The sequence below is a fragment of the Syngnathus leptorhynchus genome, chromosome 11 (assembly GCF_054491065.1).
Source record: "Syngnathus leptorhynchus isolate UIUO chromosome 11, UIUO_Slep, whole genome shotgun sequence".
Taxonomy (NCBI): Eukaryota; Metazoa; Chordata; class Actinopteri; order Syngnathiformes; family Syngnathidae; genus Syngnathus; species Syngnathus leptorhynchus.
In genome coordinates, this window is record NC_141205.1 from 1,196,362 (window position 1) to 1,214,854 (window position 18,493).

The 18,493-nt window shown below is 41.6% G+C and overlaps 1 protein-coding gene across 1 annotated transcript in view; it reads left to right on the plus strand.

The window, feature by feature from the left end:
- Positions 1-2,611: 2,611 nt before the first annotated feature.
- slc16a1a (solute carrier family 16 member 1a) overlaps positions 2,612-18,493 on the plus strand; it is a 28,519-nt gene continuing 12,637 nt past the window's right edge. Inside the window, exon 1 of the mRNA XM_085923916.1 lies at positions 2,612-2,658. The gene's annotated coding sequence lies outside the window, so the exon portion shown is untranslated. The remainder of the gene's footprint in view (positions 2,659-18,493) is intronic.

The window sequence follows — 18,493 nt, forward strand, 5'->3', positions numbered from 1 at the left end:
AACGTACTCAGCAAATTGTTGGATAACATGTTTTGGAATCTCAAGTCAAGGACAATATTATAATCGGTCAGCTAATGACAATTTACAATTTTGGTACAACAACAGATTTGAGCAAGTAACATGAGGTAGATGCTTGTGAAGTGCCTTTAGCATGTCACATCAAAAGATGGAGCAGGCTGACCAGAGAGTTTGACACCTTAAGTATGCAGCTAAACAATGTTGTTGATGCACACGTCACTATTGTTTCTACTTCACAGGACATGTTGGTCTCCAGCTTCCATCATTTTTACACAACACATTAGAGCAACATTGTTTTTCTCCCAGTCCCAGCCTCACGCGCCCTGTCTAATTGTCATTCCGTGGCAGCACGACGCCGGTGTGTTCGCATTCTCACTCTGCACTGCCATGACAACGTGTCGTAGAGAGTTCGACCGAGCCCGAAGGCCTCTTCCGGTCGAGGGGGCTTCGCTCGCCTATGCAGCGCGCTGTTTCATTTATTTTCATGATGGGGGCAAAACCAAAGGCGAGATAGAAAAGGAGATGAAGCGGCCCAGGCCAAACACACCTGTGAGACCAAACCCACGCAATGTTGCTGGCAGAGTGTCATTTTCGACGGGAATCTCTGCCGTCACTGAGCAAACGTGATGAAATATCTCATCCTGCATTCTCCTGCAGTTCCTTAAATAACGTCTGGGATCAGCCCATGAATAAATAAATAAATAAATAAATAAATAAATAAATAAATAAATAAATGAATGAATGAATGAATGAATGAATGAATGAATGAAGGGTTTCAGTGGGTTTGGTGGATTCATATGTTTTTGCCTTGGCATCAACACAATAACAGGGCACTCATTAATCAATCACTGTGTTTATAATCTTCATTCCTACCTCTGCTAAGCACAAGAGGGTCACTTCCCATTATGAATAGCTGGTCTTTCGTCCAAAAGCTGCATCCTCTCAAAAGCTGTCCTCATGACAGTGTGTATAGGTGCTTTATGGGGCTCATTATGACTCCACTTGCCAAAATGAATGTGCACTTACAAAATAAACTCTTCACTACTTGGAAAAGAAAGGGAACGTGAAAGTTCATTCATCGCGGCAGTTGCCATAGTTAAAAGGGGAGAGAAAAAAACAGCTTGAAAGACGGCGTGGTGCGCTTTTAACGAGGTGCACAGCAAGATGCAGATGATTGCGCTTCTTTTTGGGGTGAAAAAAAATGCCAGTCAGCCTCTACGTCTGCCCACTTTTGATTTTTTTTTCTGCTTTGAAGGCGCCGCCAGTGCCCGAATGCTTGAGAGAAAGAGAGAGTAAGAATGGGAGAAAGAAAAAGGCATCTGGCCGCTTTGATGCCTCCATAGCGCCACGGCCAATCGGGCACAAAGAGAGGCGAAGAGATTACTGATGCAACATAAGCGAGTGGATGGATGGATGGCTGACGTGCTCCGGGGCACGGGAACAAAGTCGGACGCTCAACTTTCACGAGTAACCTTTCCTCGCTCGTGACAATTTCAAACAATGGCCCTCCAGAGGATGAGCCTTTTGGTCTGAGCTGACTTTAATGTCGGCATTAGAAGAATTACAATTTCAGGATGCTTTATTCATCGTTCACGAATAAAACATGTTTCTTCCCACAGGGCATCCACAAGGTACACAATTGAAATCCAAATCTATATCCTATTGGAAATATGAAGCTATGGCTGCAAAATGCTGGAGCACTCCTGCAAATTTTGCCAAACATAGTTGGCGCGTATGTTTTAGGGTGTGCACATTTATGCAACCAGCTCGTCGTCCACTTGCTTATATTCTAATTTCAGATGACTTGCGTAGGTTATCGACAACATTTTTTCTTTTTTTTTTGCATGAGACAAAAGTGCTCCGCCATAACTGAGTGATTTTAACTCATTTCATGTTAAATTGATGATTCAACATAATAGTGAGACACCCACAAACTATTTTAAATTGTAAAGAAAAAAACCCTCATCCAGGCCATTTAAGGCATTTATTATTTAACTGGTAACATGATTTTTATGAAATTGTACCAGCTATATTGTAGGTCACATTGTTTTTGTCATATTTCCTTTAATTGACTTTTAACGTCATGGAAGACTGTTATTATGTAAGAGCGAGTGACAGTATGGGCTATTTCAGGTCTTATTTATGGTAATCTCAGGAATGTGATTTTTTACAGATGTGTTCCTCCCATCAGTGTCAACCTTGCCAGGGGCTGCAGAGGAGTCGACGCAGCGAGCCAGAGGCCAGAGCATGTCAGTCTTGATTGGTTTTAGCTGAGGCCGAGAAGTAGAAGAGCGAGCACGCTCACCTCCCAATGGTGTAGAGTACAAACACTATTTTACTTAGCATTTGTGGAAATTTGTTGGACTGTCTCTTATTGTCAGGCGTCATTAGACTAGTAGGACACCTGCAAAAATGCATAGTGGACATGGATGAGCTTTTAATTTCTGCACCAAGTGCCACCCAGCCGGTTACTTTCCCCGACCTTCTCGGCCGCGCCCCTGACATGACGCTAACTACCGGCACCTGTCCCTGTTTGTAAAGAGCGCTACTTAAAGCGTGTCCTCCCAACAATTTCTGTCAAGTTTTTGCATGGTGTCGGACTCGGTCGTCCAGCCCGGTTGGTCTGCATGTCACGGGCAGGTTTGTCATTCCCTTGATTTTCTTTTCAAATGTACATGAACAAGTGCAAGCGCTATGAATTGATCTGAATGATATCATTACAACTTTAAAAGGCTCAGATGTCATTTTTATAATGCATCCCATCACTTGTCTAGACAGATTATTATTTTTTGAACCCTCCATTTTGCTCTCACAATCTACAGTAAAGAATGTTATTTTTGATTAAGGAATCTGAATTGTCTACAGTACATTTTCAGCCTGCAGCTGATTCCTGAGCTCACATAGACCAAAGCAATGTATTTGATTGACAGTTGAAGGTCAAGCAGTGTGTTTCCAGTGTCATCAGTGGACATGTACACACACACTTTACTGTAGCTGGAAGGGAGGCTCTGTTTTATAACTATGGAGCCTAATTTTATGTACTTGGTGTCTTTAAAATTACAAAACATTATCTCACTTATTGGTTTTTCCTCAACTCTAGCAAAACATTGACTTTTTTTTTAATTGAGTTGTGCAGGTTATAGGTCAAATCACAAAAAAAAATTGAATGATTTATCTTGGTTTCCTTATTTTTTTTAACATTACAAAATCATTTGAACAAGGTTGTTTAGACTCTTCATATCCATTTTATTATTGTGTGAATGCAAACACAACATATTTGAATCTATATTTTCACTTTCAATTTGAACGACTCTTTGAAGGAATGTGGTGCTTAAGCAATGAAGCAGAGTAGGCTGACTGTGCATGCACTGATCAAGCTGATTCATGTAAACAAGTTCTGTGCAGAATGCTTCGGACCACGTGCAAGGGTAACCGACGCGAGGTCCTCTCTTTTATATTTAATGCAGCTTAAGTGTGCCTTTTTCCCCTGCCGCACGCTGCTGTATGGTAATTCAATTCAGTGAGGTGTCAAACACGGCTCCGGGCGGATTCCCATTACCCCAAAGTGGAGGTCTGAGGAGACGGACAATCGGACAGTTGCCGATGTAGCCTCAGCATGCCATACATGACACTCAGGTTTGAAGAGTGCGACCCACTCTGCGACAAACGCGGGACTGAGGGCTCATATAAATTGGACATAATTCTGTGTGCGTGAGGCCCCGTTGCTGTCGTGTTATCCATCCGTCCATTAAATCAAATCCCGCCTCGAGGGTTGGCATACATTTGGTTGGAAAACTGCAAGAGTTGGAGGAAAACAATAGGAGAAATCTGAATTTCGCTCCTGATTCCACTTGTATTATTTACATCAATGAATATCAACTTGAGGGGGTTAATGGGATTCACACAGAACACAGTCGGCCGCGATGGACCACAGCGGAAAGCTCTGGGGAACAATGATAGCAGTGATGAGGGAGTACTGTAGCGTAGTAACATCTCCCATCTTCACCATTAGGTGCACCTCTAATGGAAGCGCAACTGTATTATAGACAAAATGGGAAACGTCTGGCGGATGAAAGTCCTGTCCAAATGCAAAAAGTAGTAGCTATTCCATCACAGACAATTTTCAAATTGACAGAGAAGGAACGTTGGTTTTTGCGCTCCTTCAGTAAATGGTCGCCTATAATTGCTACACTTTGCCGATAATTATGGTGCACCGTTTCACACCTAATTACCAGAATATAATGATATTTTTCTGAATCTCTGGCAAAAGTGTCGCCTCTCTCCGACCCCAAAAGGATCTCCTGTGTGCGCAAAGTGCTCCGGAAGGTGTCCCCAGATGGGCAGGTTTGCTTTCACTGCTAATGAGACAAGAGGTTTTGTCACTCGTCGTTGCTTCTGTTTTTGTGGCGGGATATATTTCAATGACGTTAACGTTGCAAGGCTGTCGAAGAGCGGGGGACTGATTGCTTTACAAGCATTGTCGCTGCTTTGTCTTACAGGTTCGAAGAAATGTAGGGTCATAGATGATGATCCTGCAATCCTTCTTCGTGAGGTGCAGAATAATAAACAAGCGCATACAGGGACCAAGCTTTGCTGTGAATAGTGACAAAATGCACGTTGAGTCCCATCACCTGTAAAAATGTTTCTAAAAGATGGCCTCATAGTGTGTTGCATATTAAAAGGCTACATGGGAAAAATGTACTGACTAACCAATTCTCCAGTTTCAAGTCGGTACAGATGAGTCGAATAGAAGGCGCATCATTCATAGGTCACCATGTCGTTGAGGAGAGTAAACCTTGCCACTTTGTGCATCAGAATCACCGTCAACATGTATTGTGATAAAACATTCTGAGGCCAAACATTTGCACATAGAGTATACCGGTAAAATGATGAGTCTCTGAAAATATATTTCCTTGTTCTTCAAACTGGACTGTTGTTCCCTCACCATGGAGCCAAACCAAGAATGACTGCAATTTCAAGGACAAGTGAAAATGTTCATGATTGTGAAATTTGACGTAGTCAACTCATTGTGCTTTGTCATTCTAGCTCAAATATATGGCACAATGCCATCATTGAATCCATACATTTGGCCAATTCCACTACAAGCCAGCACCACGAAAAACAGCTAAAAGGGACTCGTTTTTAGCATAACCAAATATTTGCCTCGTGTCCCTTTTGTCATTGTTGCCCAACGGTGGACAGTACCCCCACAAAACATGCATCCCAGATGGAGCTTCCAATTGGAGACTTCTAGTGAATAATCTTCTCATTACTTATCGTGATGAACTGTGGCATGCAAATATCAATAAGGGACTGTGGTGAAGCAATCCAATTAAGGCCCAAAAGCTGAAGTCTCATTAGTGCATAGTCTCTAATAATGCAAATGACACCCCACTGTTAATCAACCTTGAATATAAACAGCGTCCGTGAATGCACCACCACAGGTGATGTGTACACCTGCAGGTGATGAAAGGCCAACGTCAACACCTCTCACAATGGAGCTTTTAGATGGTAGAAATTAGCTGCTACTTCCCCTCTGTGAGGCAACAATAGCCAGAAAACTTTTCCCAATAAGAAAAGCCGCTGATGTCTGAAATTACCATAAAGACTCAGTGAAACAAACTCATTTATGACACTCGTTTCCATTTTATTTTCAGTTATAGTCAGAGGAGCAAACTGTAGCGTCCGCCATCGTTCTAAAATACACTTAACCACCCCACTTTTCAACGTATTATTATGGCCCCATTTTTATATTAGACATAGCTCTGGTTGTAATTGGCCATTGAATGCAGCGGACTCTCCTCCCTATCCAATACCAGCTGCTTTGACTTGGAGTGAAAGTGCCACACGTGTTCCGAACAACGTGTGTAGGATGAGTAGAAAGAGGCCTTTAGAATAGAACAAGCAATCCCAGCACAGCCCCTTCAGAACGTGCAAAAGACTTCCATAACTCAAAGAAGCTCGGGCGACGGGGGTAGAAGCAAAAACTAAAAAGGAGGAGGGACTTTCTAGTGGCCTTTGCCTTAGAGAAGCACTTTGAACAAAGTACAAGATGGCAAAGAAATCTTTGAATACAAAAATGGCAAAAAAGGTTCTCAAAATGGGTTCTATGGATTGAATTTACACTCTGGATCCCGTCCATGCACCAATCTTGGTAAACAACTCCCACTTAGTAAATCAGCTTGTCAAAGCCAATTGTTCAACTCATGACGGGGGGAATCTTCCCGTCGATTCTTGCCCGCCGGGAATTCCTGTCACATGAACCGTCCTTCGTTGTCACTATCCCTTTCATTTGCCTTTCTAAAATTACCGCTTGTGTCAAATCATTGTTCTCCCAGCCAATCACTCTTAGCCACTGTCCTTTGAAAAGCTCTGCTGTTTTCTACGGAAGGACTGAAAGTGGCAACATTTGAAAAATACATTACAAATATCATGAATGAAATGTTTCATTTATCAAATAAATATATATGCAGTTAAATCAAAATGTCATGAAATGTCCTACTAATAATTGAATGACCAAAAATTATACATAAAGAATAACTAAGCTAACTCGCCCATCAACGCAAATGTACTATTTCACACTTTTCCACCAGGACATTGACGAAGAGTGACGGCAATTTCCACAAAACATCTGTTGACGACTTGTTAGCAACTTCCGACTGGCTTGTAAACATCGTCAAATATTTGTATATCAAATGTGGCTCTTGAGCAGAAAAGTTTTTCCACTCTTGCTCTATAGAATTGAGGATTGTTTATGTTTGGGAGTTTGTAGATGGATGCATCTTGCGATGCTCTTCCAGTCTGCTCCATTTGTTCTTATTCCCGTGCAGAGGATGGCAGTAAACACATTCTTCTATATCTGCTGCCTTCCTCAGCTCCTCTATTATGAAGTGCTTATTGAAAACAGAGTGAATCCATTCCAACTTTATCCGGTGAGACTTTTCCACGCTCGCATCTAATCAGATTTATGTCGGGCGAGCACCTCCAGAGGAGGTTATTTTTCTCTAAGCTTGCTCAGCTCACGATCATTAATAGCAAAGTGAGCAGTGTTTAAAAAGAAGCCAAGAAAAGTAAATTAAATGATGATTTTTTTTTTAATCCTCTACAGAAATGAGAGTCTATTCCAGTAACATTTTTTGTTTAATGAGGGATTGTGCAAATGTTCTAAATATGGCTGTTGCCATAGCAGCGGTTTGATCACAATTGTCCTTAAAAAAAAAAAATAAAAGCTTTACGGCAGCTCTTTTTTCAAATGATTCTACGCACGATCAAGGCATCCAAGTGAATAACGTGTGAACTGTGCCAGTTGCTGCTTCACCACATTGCTTTTTCCATTTATATTTTAACAAATAGGATAGGAACTTATTGGATGAGGTTGTCCGAAATGGACACGCCAAGTGACTCATCTCTTTTTATTGTAACATTCCTTGATGCTTGCACGCCAACTTGGAAGTTGCTCTCATACCGGGAAATTACTGGAGCGTAACAATATTAAGGAGCATCTCGATGCGCTTCACGGTGCCAGGATTAAGCAATGGAGGAGCTTCGACGGAATAACTATAGTGGAGCAATCACGGATGTATTCTTTGCAGAAGTCATTTCGACAGTCAGAATGCTGGAAGTGTCGATATAGAATTTGTGTTTGTGTTCAAGAGCAACAATGACATGTCATCAGGCTAACAGGATCATTCTGGTCACTAAAAATAAATATTAATGTTCTTTTTTTTATATATGTCTTTGTAGACTCTCAGTTTCAGATAAAGGGAATAAGTAAATATTGAATCAATTGGACTCTGTAACTTTGTTTATTTCTTGTTTGACAATAACATTCCAAAAACGGCCTTGCATTCCGAGGGCTTGCGTTGAACTCTTTTCCTTGTAGGTCAGACAATGCTTCATATTCCCCTTCCATTTGAAATAAGGATTTGAAAAATGCAAATTGAAACAATTTTAAAAGACGCTAGCGCACATACAATGTATAAAAAATGTTATTGCGCAGCTGCACTGCAAATACGTATCTTCTGTATTCTTAATTGTGACAATGCAAGCTCTTTCATCTGTTGTTATTGTTGGCAGTAATTGACTTAGGAACACAAATGATTTCCTCTAAACTGATGCATTATTCATGCTCTCATAGTTTAGCCGTGTTATTGTGGATTTTAAAGCCCCCCAAGGTATCACACTCATCACGAGATGTTGGAAAGGCGCCTCCGCGACCACCGCAAAGATTTTATTTTTTTCATATATATTTCTATATGAAGCATGCCTTCCCTCCCCATCCCAAGGCTACACAAAGAGAACTAGAAGATAATCAGCCTGCAGGGTTCTTGCAGTTTCTTTGCCGTCTGCTGGGCTCTGGCGCCTCATCCTGTCGTCGGCGCTGGAGGAGAGCTTGTCATCTGCTATGCAGCATGTCAAATGTAACAAGAGCACCTGCCAGTGTGTCTCCTCATGATGCCTCCTAAAGCTCTGGAAGATTTTCTTTCTTTTTTCTTTGCTCGGGAGGGCCCACTGGCTTGCCAGTTGAGTCCTCGCTCCCAGCTTTAACGCTCTCCACCTGAGGCTAAGCAAGCCCCCTTAGGAATGTGGTGCTTAGGTTTAGGGAACAAGTTTCAGTGTACATAATAGCCTCAAAGTGGGTGTGTGGGCTCCCGCTAGTGGTAAGCCACAGACAGAAATACAAAATACAAATAGAATTTTCACTTGCTTTTAGAGTACTGTTATTTTTTTTCATGACCAAGACCTTTCTTGGCGTAGATAAACACTAATTAACATATTCATTCATTTTCACATTGGTCATTATGGTAGGTGATCTTTTTTTTTTTTGAGGTGGTACTTGAACCACTTCATTTGATTAGATTTTTAGCAATGCCAGTATTTCACCATCCAACTTCAAGTTGTCTTAGTCATCATCTCACCAATAAACAGTAACACGCACAGCGTGTTATATATACATCGAGTACTTTTTGCAAGATTTTCCCCCAAATATTAGAGTAACTATATAACTTGCTCCATTTTGCTGCTCTTATTTGTCTATTTATTTATTTATTGTTTATTATTTGGGTTATTTGCTTATTACTTATTTGTTGCTCTTGTCTGTTCGTTTTTACTCTTTGTGCTATTTGATGTGAGTGTTGTGTACTGTCTAGTCACCGTGGGACGGTGGGAAACGTAATTTCGATCTCTTTGTGTGCCTGGCATGTGAAGGAATTGACAATAAAGCGGACTTTGACTTTGACTAACTTACTCTTATTCAGCGCAAAAAGCAAGCAGTGTGTGTGTGCTGAGTTGTCTGTGTTGAGATGGATGCCAACTCATTTGAAATACGAAAAACAAGACTGTTAATGTGGAGCAAAAGTAACACCAGCAGGGTAAAGTCTCTTCTCACTTGTCTAAAACAATCAGCATCATTATCGTTGTTGACGCCGAGCTTGTTAACGTGTCCTGAAGGTGGCTGTTTTGGAATGCGCAATTGTAGGATTGGATATGGTTTTTGAAGTTCCCGCAATGCTGCCGCAGAGGCTCTGTCTGCAATGTTGACGTTCAAACCAAACACATACCATGCACGGCGTCACGCCGATTGATTTCGCAGCGCTCCCTATGGGAAGCTGGGGAGTTGCCAGCTCCAGATGAATAATGAAACTTTGCCTGCTTTGCTCATTTTTTATTTAATGTGGAACCCTCCTTTGTTGTTCCCAGAGAAGCACCCACAGGAATCAAAAGAAAACAGTCGACTTGGCTTTATGCACGTGTGAAATGGACTGTGGAGGTTAAACGGCGATGAATAATCTTTTATTGTGGAGTTCCGTATGGATCACGGCCGCCTTTCATTCTGATGCATGCTAAGCTTTTAGAATGAGACTTGGTTGGCTTCTAATTGAGCCCTTCAAATACAAAAGCGCCTGCGCAGTGATTTTTCAATTGAGCTTACTTCAACTGACTGAGTACACAGCAGATGTATCATGCAATAAATGAGCATTGGTATTAAATTATATCAGCTGGGGTGTTGCATTGCTGCAATGGCTGATCTGTATTCATGGAAAAATTCCATGAGACTAGCTGCAAAAATCCAGTTTTACCGTCTCATCAAATGATCATTTTCCCCAAAAAAGAAACAATTCGCCAAGTGCTCCACCAATGGTCAGCCATTTTGAGAGCATCAGTCCAGGTGAATAGGTTTCTTGCCCACACATGGGACAACATCCAGTCAGGAAAAGTTTCTTTGTGGTTGTTGTCCTTCACATAGTAATGGCAGCAAGAGGAAGAGGAGGTGAAGATGCCGCACTTTCCTCGCTATTCTGCAATCACTGGACTGCAGCTTCCAATGAAAACCATGTTTTGTCATCCTGTGGACACACACACACACACACACACACTGTGCTGCTGTGTTGGATGTCATTTCTATTTGGCAGAGATGAGCACATCTTTGCCTTCTGGTAACAAGCTTCTCGCTGCATTAAAAATGGAGTCGCATCCCCCGCTACAAGATCCATATCCAACCACTCATGTATGAGATTATACTTCGCGCAATGAGAAAAATACAAAAGTGTTGTTTGCTGCCTTTCTGTTCTCCACATTGAGCCCTTGTGCTTTTTCTTTTTGGGAACATCTGTTGCCGCTCTTTGCTCATCCACCTGTTTCTCCCCGCGTTGCCTTCAGGGACCTCTGAATCAGCTCGCCAGGCATAAAGGTTAATAACCTCAAGTGAAGTCCAGTGGTGAATGCGAGGGGGGGGAAAGGAGGCAAGATGGTGGGAGAACCTGCCAAAGGAGTGTATTGGATTTTGATTTAAGAAAAAAATAATTTGCTCCACTGCGTACCACTAAGGGCAAGCTTTTGGGCTCTTTTTTTTTTTTTTTTTTTGTAGTTCATGGGGTCATGGTGCGTGAGAGTTGTTTGTGTGTCCCCCATTATGTTGTTGTCTCTGAGGCATGGCGGGAAGAAATGGTGCGCGCTGCCAAACACAAAGAAAAATTGATTTGCCGGCCACATCATCAAAAGACAAACGACGCCGTTAACCTTGTGAGCCAGAAAATTAAATATTGTTCTTTTTCTCGCCGTATGTGCGGTGGAGAGGTAATATCTTTGTGGTACACAAGGGTGGCAAGTAGCCATCCACAAATACTTTTTTACTCTAATTCTATAAAAAGTCTGCACACATTTAAGGACACAGCAGCGTGTGAGTACTTTTGCCATATCTGGTATTACAGAACAATGACGCAAAGGAGACATTCGACTACTCGGACTGCCTTTCAAACCCCTAGCGAGAGTTGTGCAGCTCACACCCGTGGGATTGCAGCACTGCCGGGTCATGCTAATAAGCAATTACATCCACAATCAGCCATGCCAATTCACTTAGCGACGGGGTTAATGCATTCTCGGGAAGCTGGAGTCACATTAAATTAATACACCTAACGTGCCGTTTAAATACCAGAGTCGACCACACTTGCATGACGCGCGCAGAGACATGCCGGGTTTCTCTCTACTGCTTAATTTTTCTTTCATAGCCGCCCTCGGGGACAATCTTGATCTTTTCTCACTGGCTTCTACTGTAGCTGAGATTCCATTTTTCTTCAAAAGAAAGATCCAATCTGTTTCAAAGGAAAACAGTGCGAGAACATACTTTGATTTGTATGAGACTGCACCTTTTAATTTTTTTTCATTTAACATAAAACATGGAAGTGGACTAAAGCCAAATTCCATTTGGATGAAATCTCATTAATATGCGTTCACCTCAAAAGGACTCTGTTGTTTTTTCTGCTCCACTTTTCCTTCCTTGGACTCTTTAACTGTTGCAATATGGGCTTTGTGCCCCTGGCAGGGTCACCGGTGGCAAACAGGTCCTAGGTGAGGGATCAGACCAAGCACGACTCAAAAGACCCTTTGGACCGGGTTTTCCCTTGCCCAGACGCACGTCACCGTCTGTCCGTCTGTCTTGTAAAAGTAAAAGGCTTAACAACATTATAAATAAAAATTCTCGCCAGTGAATACAGTAGTCTTCAATTTAAAAATAGTGGAACATACACCTTCTAAATTTTACAAAAGCAAAATAGATATATTTCTTAAAATGGATACAGCCCATAACTAAAATGTATGTCATAAGTAGTCAATCTTTTCTATCAATTGATTTTATGATTTATCTTCTTGCAATGGCGTTCTTCCATTAAGCACAGTGGTGATTAATGACATGCTTTGGGTCGATCGGAACCCATTTAAAGATGTAATATTTTACATTTCACGGAGCGCTTTGACGCACTGGCTCCACAGACTTCTATTTAAACATTTATACATCTATATGCGCGGATCATTAATGTGTCAGATGCAAAAATCTATTGCGGTGAACAGGCGGGCCAATCAATCAATCAAATTACATTTGGCTGAGCTACTGGTTAGCAGTAAAAGAAAAAAAGAATATCACGAGTGTATCGGATGTGAAGATGTGTTTCTATTCTACAGTGAATACATGCAAATGAGTATCTCTTTGGGGAGATGGAACACCTACTAATATGTATTATTTTGTGGCGAGACATAATTGCAACGAGCAATCAGGAATTCTTTCCTGGCGCATGGAGGCGGCGCACCATCAATCACGCCGCTCGGACGCCCTATCAGGAGATTACTTGATAAGTTGCCTTGCCTAATCTAGTTAACATGGTAATTTTTCAGATTTTAACGATTCATTTCCTCAATAAATGTGTCTGAGGACACTCCTTCTGCTAAATGCTGCAGCCAAAACATTGAAATATTTGTCAAAAGTAGCACTGTGTAGTATTGTACTTTCGAGACATGTATAGTCATAACGTAATGGAATGAATGTAACATTTTGTACCTCATGATTTCATGCATTAGGACATTAGCTCGTTTGTGGTGTTAACATTACGCAAGTAGCTTTACTGCAAAGTTAGGTGCTTTGCTTCTTAACACACCTTGCAATTGCAGTTGACCAGGCCAGCCAGTGAACAGGGAAAATCAGAGTATCATTGATTCTTATTGAAGTGCATTTGGAAAAAAAAAGGAAAATTCCAAACCCCACAAAATGATTCCAAAATCACTGATATATATTTTCACGACATGTTTTCTACAAAAAAGCAAGATAGATAAAGCACACGTGCAGTATATCTGCTGGCTGTGAATTTCTCCATCTGCATTTGCAGATAAACATTTGAAGAAATCCAAATACGTGTTGCTTTTCAAATGAGGGGCCAGCCCACGCAACCCGAGGTGTTCTCGGCAACTTTGGACTTTTGGCAGAGTGTGAACCGGCAAATTGCATGAGATGCTATCCTGAATCAGCGTGCAGTTTAATCTGGCCATGAGCAGGCAATGGTGTTTAGTCAGACGGCGCTGTATCTCACTCACGCAGGCCTCTTCGCCCGGGTCTGTGCCGCGGACCGTTAAAAGCGCTCACGATCGACTCGATAACCCACAGAGTTGACTCTGACTGGGCTTTTGTAATCATTGATCATGCTTTTAGTTCACATTTGTATTTTCTGTGTATGACACATGTTGCTCCTGTGGTGTAAAATGTGAGTATTAAGCGTTAATGAGGATTTGAAAAACTCAGTCGAGCACAGACCATTGATACGTGGGGCTGTATGCCATCTTGTATTGATCAGTGGAGAAACATTTATTACAAATATCCTGGAGAAACTGGACCTTTTATGTCCTAGGAAACCCAACAGAAAAAAAAAAAAACATTTTTCTTAGGGGTTGTTCAGCTACGTAAACGCATACATATGTACGTACGTACGTTTCATTAAGGGCCACTGCACAGAACCGTTTTGTTTTCAGGAAGATTGGTAACAAAGACAACACTGCAAATGTTTGGGGGGTTTTTCAAGCTAGTGCTTGTCCCTGAGATCTTCTGATGTCCCCCAGGTAAGACATGCCTCACAATTCAAAAAATGTTATGGCATAAAACCAATAATCTCCCGGTAGAGGTAATGATCCTTCTTTTATTTATTTTAATATGTCTACCTCTTTAGCTTTCCCTTCGCTTCAGTAAAAATACAACCTTTTATAGCGTTGACAAAAACAAAAAAACGGATAAGTCGAGCATACCGAGTCGGTCGTCATTTAAAATGTATAAATAAGTGACAGGTTGCTTTGCAATGCATGTTTATCGCAAAAGTTCCAAGCATTCACGTTCAATTAAATTGATACTTGGATTTGCCACCTTCCATATGCACACAAAACGAAATCTAGAATAAACAATGTGAACAGTCAACACGCTGCGTGGGGGGGGGGGGTTGTTGGCGCAGTCAATTATCCACTACTGTGTGTACTCTTCCTGATCACACAAAGCCATTCTTGATGCATTCTTGTTTACTGTATTCATGTCACACACAAGTGCAAACAGTCTTATTTACTAAGGCATCCATTGCGGTTGCAAGACAATATGCACGGATTGCGTCAGCGTTAGCATCCAAACATCTTTTATGAAAAATCCAGTGGAGATGGTGGAATTTTATTGAAATGTCATTGTTGTTGTGATTCCACTTGCCATTTGATTGCCTGCTGTTCATCTACCATTCAAATGTTGAATTAGAGCATCATCAAAAGTAGCGTATTCAGCAGGACCGCTCATAGTGCAGTGGGCCCGTTTCACATTTTGCACGCGCTGATCACATCAGATTGGTTTAACCTGCTGTTTGTTGATGTCAAATGGATTGAAGGTCAGAGTGTACAGCTTGTTTTTCAATGGAAATACTCCCCCCTTAGTGTGTTTCCAAGAGAGAAAGAAAAAGTGTTAATCCTTAATATCACAAATGTGTATAATCCCCCCCGCTTTTCTTCTTTTTTATTTATTTTTTTATTTTGAACTGACCTTTTGCATCACCAGTGGCATCAAATCCAATTCCGAGGCCCGCCTCATCGGACCGATCTGGGCAAGCTGTGAAAAGCCACAGTCGTCATCCAGCGCCGGGTCCTGACATTTAAATAAAAGATGATGCAATCCAAAAGAAACGCCGCTCTCGCTACAAAAATCTGATAACACAGAATAGCTTTTACCCCATTTCATAAGGAGGTCCTCACTTGACGGGAGAATTATTTTTATCTCCTGTGCTACGCTGTCAGGCCGTTAAATATTCATGGCAATTCTTGCGCCATATTTACAATACAACGCGCTCGCTCACTCACTCTTTCAAGGACGGGCTGCTACTTTTTGTACACCGTTGATGAACTAACTTTACGTTCTGTTGAACCGAGAGTAAGTAAGTCACCACGCAAGGTGGCGGCTTTTGGGCTCACATTCGGACATATTGAACGCTGTCGCATCGCTTCATCGTCAAGAAACGGGACGCCATGAATATTTCATCCCCGCTTCCCTCCCGCTGCACCTTCGCCGCCTGCATACAGATGTTCACCGCATTAAAACGCTGTTCAGCGCCATGACGCTTCTCGTTGAGGGGTCTCGGGCTGCGTCATAAAACGCTTCGTCGGAGACGCCAGCGCCTCTTTCATTTTCACCTTACCTAGTTGAAACAAATAGGCACACTTGTTCCAGGTTTGTAGCTCAAATGTTATTGTTAATTCCAAAATTGGCAAGCATAGCGAGAAAAATACATATAGCTCATGTTTCAGATTATGTCATTCATATATCATGTAACATACCGAACCTTGTATCAATCCCCAAAATCTTTTTTACCACGATCAAAAGAATGACAGAGCAAACTTTAAATGTCAGGGTGCACCCTGTACTGGTCACCAGAAAACTGTAGCTAGAGTAAACATTCAAGTATTCAAACAAATAACCTGAGGCAGATGTGCTTGATGCAATTTAAGGCCTCGCTTAATTGGGTTCTAGTAGAGCTACGAAGCTGACATTTTGAATTTTGGTTGCCGGGCAAATTCAGGTAAAAATAACTTCAGAGCAAATGTTTTCATGCTCGAACCTGTTTACGTCATAAAGTTCACATGAAATTTTTTTTTGTTGGAGTCAAAGTCCGAAGAGTTGTCCAAAATATTGTTTATGCACAAAAAAATTGGGACACTAAAGAATGAAATGTTCAGATGCATTTTAAGTTTCTTACAAAGACCAATGTCTTTCATTTTTTCTCCATTTTCTCAATTTTTCCTTAATCTCAATGGTGCCTAATATCCCAATAGAGGATCAGGTGATGTCACACAGGACTCAGTGACTGATCAGAAATGGAGAAACCATGCTTAATATGACCCTATCTAAAATAACGATGGATAAATCCTTCCTAAACTATGAGTGTCATTGATGTGGCCCAAGCATTTTTGCATCTTCACCAAAATAATCCCATCAGGTGACAGCAGCTCCTCCGAGTCCATGCAGCAAGCTTGCAGACAGGTTTCTGCTAATAAAACACACACACACCCTAAAGGACCTGTTAACACGTTCCGATTTTTTTTCAAGAGGTGGAATTTGTCGCCAATGTAATCCCCCCCCCCCTTTACTCCAAATCTTCTTGATGTGCTGCCATCCTATGAATTTTGCATGGATTCCTTGCAAGCCCATCAGCGCTCCTTAATAAAATCACTGCGTAATGGTCGAGGTAAATTACACCCTTAATTGCGGTGGCATCAATTAATTATTCATCTGCAGGTTCCCTGACAAAACCTCCGACGTGGCATTAGCATTCGCCAAGGAAAATGTGAAGGATCGCTTGTACATCTAGCGCAAATTGAATTATATCACGGGCTCCTTGTTGTTGCCGGAGCTTTGTTTACTGAACTCGGGACTAAAATTGCCGCTTTATTGAGAAATGATTGTGATGGATACATTGTGTATGATAACACACTTAAGCTGAGAGGTCAAATTAGATTTAGTGGAGAAGAAAGCAACATCCTTGCATGGTGTACTGAGTGCGGTAGGATGTTTATATGAAACAACCAATTAGGTAGACTGCATACCAAGAAAACAGCTGTACTCTTTTACTGTCTGATGAAACATATTCTTACCGCACACGCCGTAAATTATTCATTCCTCACAGTAAAAAAACAAAAACAAATAAGGTTTTTGACCAGGACATTAAGCCTGCTTCCATCAGAAATTGTTTTATTTCATGGTATTATTTATTATTATTTATTACTTTGTTGCAACACCCTAATCGTCATGGTAATGGAAGATGTACTTGGCATTGGCTGTGCAGCAATGCCTCGTTTGCATAAAACACCCCCCTCAAAACAGGTTGATACGAATGTTTTTAAATTTGGGGGGGAGGCATCATGTCTCCTTTGAATATTACAGGAGAAATAGAAAATGGTTTTACGATTTAATGACTACTTTCTTTTTTTTTTTTTTTTTTTTTTCAAGAAATGGGCCAGATGTGGTAGGGCGCACATAAGACTGTCTTCATTGAGTGGTAACACACCTAAATGCACAAGAAATAGACAAGCTTAAACAAGAGTGTCATCCTCTCTTGCTCCAACCACAACAAATTGCTTTTCAAAGGAGACCAAGGTGGCACTTTGACTGCATAATCCATTATCGAGCTCAAGCATGAAGAGCATTTTTTTTATATACGTCCCTGCGGGGGACACAAGCGGCATCGTAAATGCGTGACTGCTGATGGCTTTCATTTGCAGGATGGACGCTCAGGCGTTATGGGATGGAGCCTTATTGAAAAGCGTGCCCCTACCTGTGCCGCACTCTTGACGTGGAAAGAACAGCTAGTTTGCATTGAGCAATTCCCACTCAATTTTCTTGACTTCCTCAAGCGGAAAATGAGCAGAGCGCAGATAAGATGCTAAAGTACACCGTTGAGGCTTGATGGCTGCAAACGGTGAACGGCCGACCAGCCGGTCGGCCGGTCCTGTAAAGCAGAGCGGCAGGACACGCTCCAATCACATTGCATAAATATTCTCGCATGATATCCACGCTAATGTGCCGGGCACCGGCAATCATTTACGGTACTTATCCTCCTTTCTTTTTATTTTGGCCTTGTCATAAACCTCCACCCAGACTGCAGAGTAAGTTCAAATCAACAAAACAAGGTCAGAGAAAAAGAGTAGTGACAAATTGTGATGAATTCCCTCCACTGGCGTTGAATGTCATGTGATTCAAAGTCTGTAGGTTTCCCCACTTAGACAAAAACAAAACAAAGCTTTGACGACTGATGTGATTTCTATTATGTAGGCATAAAGATCACTTGCGAATTCTGTCCAAATGGCAAAATTTGCGCCGGGACGTTGAATATGTCCATCTTTTCATTGATTCAGACCACAAATGTTTATATTTGACATTTTGTCATGAATTACTCCGGAGTATGTGTCAAACCACAGCTTTACTTTTGCTTTTTCTACCAAGCCTCTGTGTCAACTTGGGGACGCGATGCTCAGCAGTAGCAAAGAGCCTTTGCGGTGGTTCTGATTGATCCACACGTCGAGCCCGCCTGATCCATATGTGATCTGACCATCATCTGTCATCTGTTTTAAATGCTAAAAAATATGACATGATAGCAATTTTAGTGTTGCACGTGGAAACTATCTTGACCAAATGACCGTT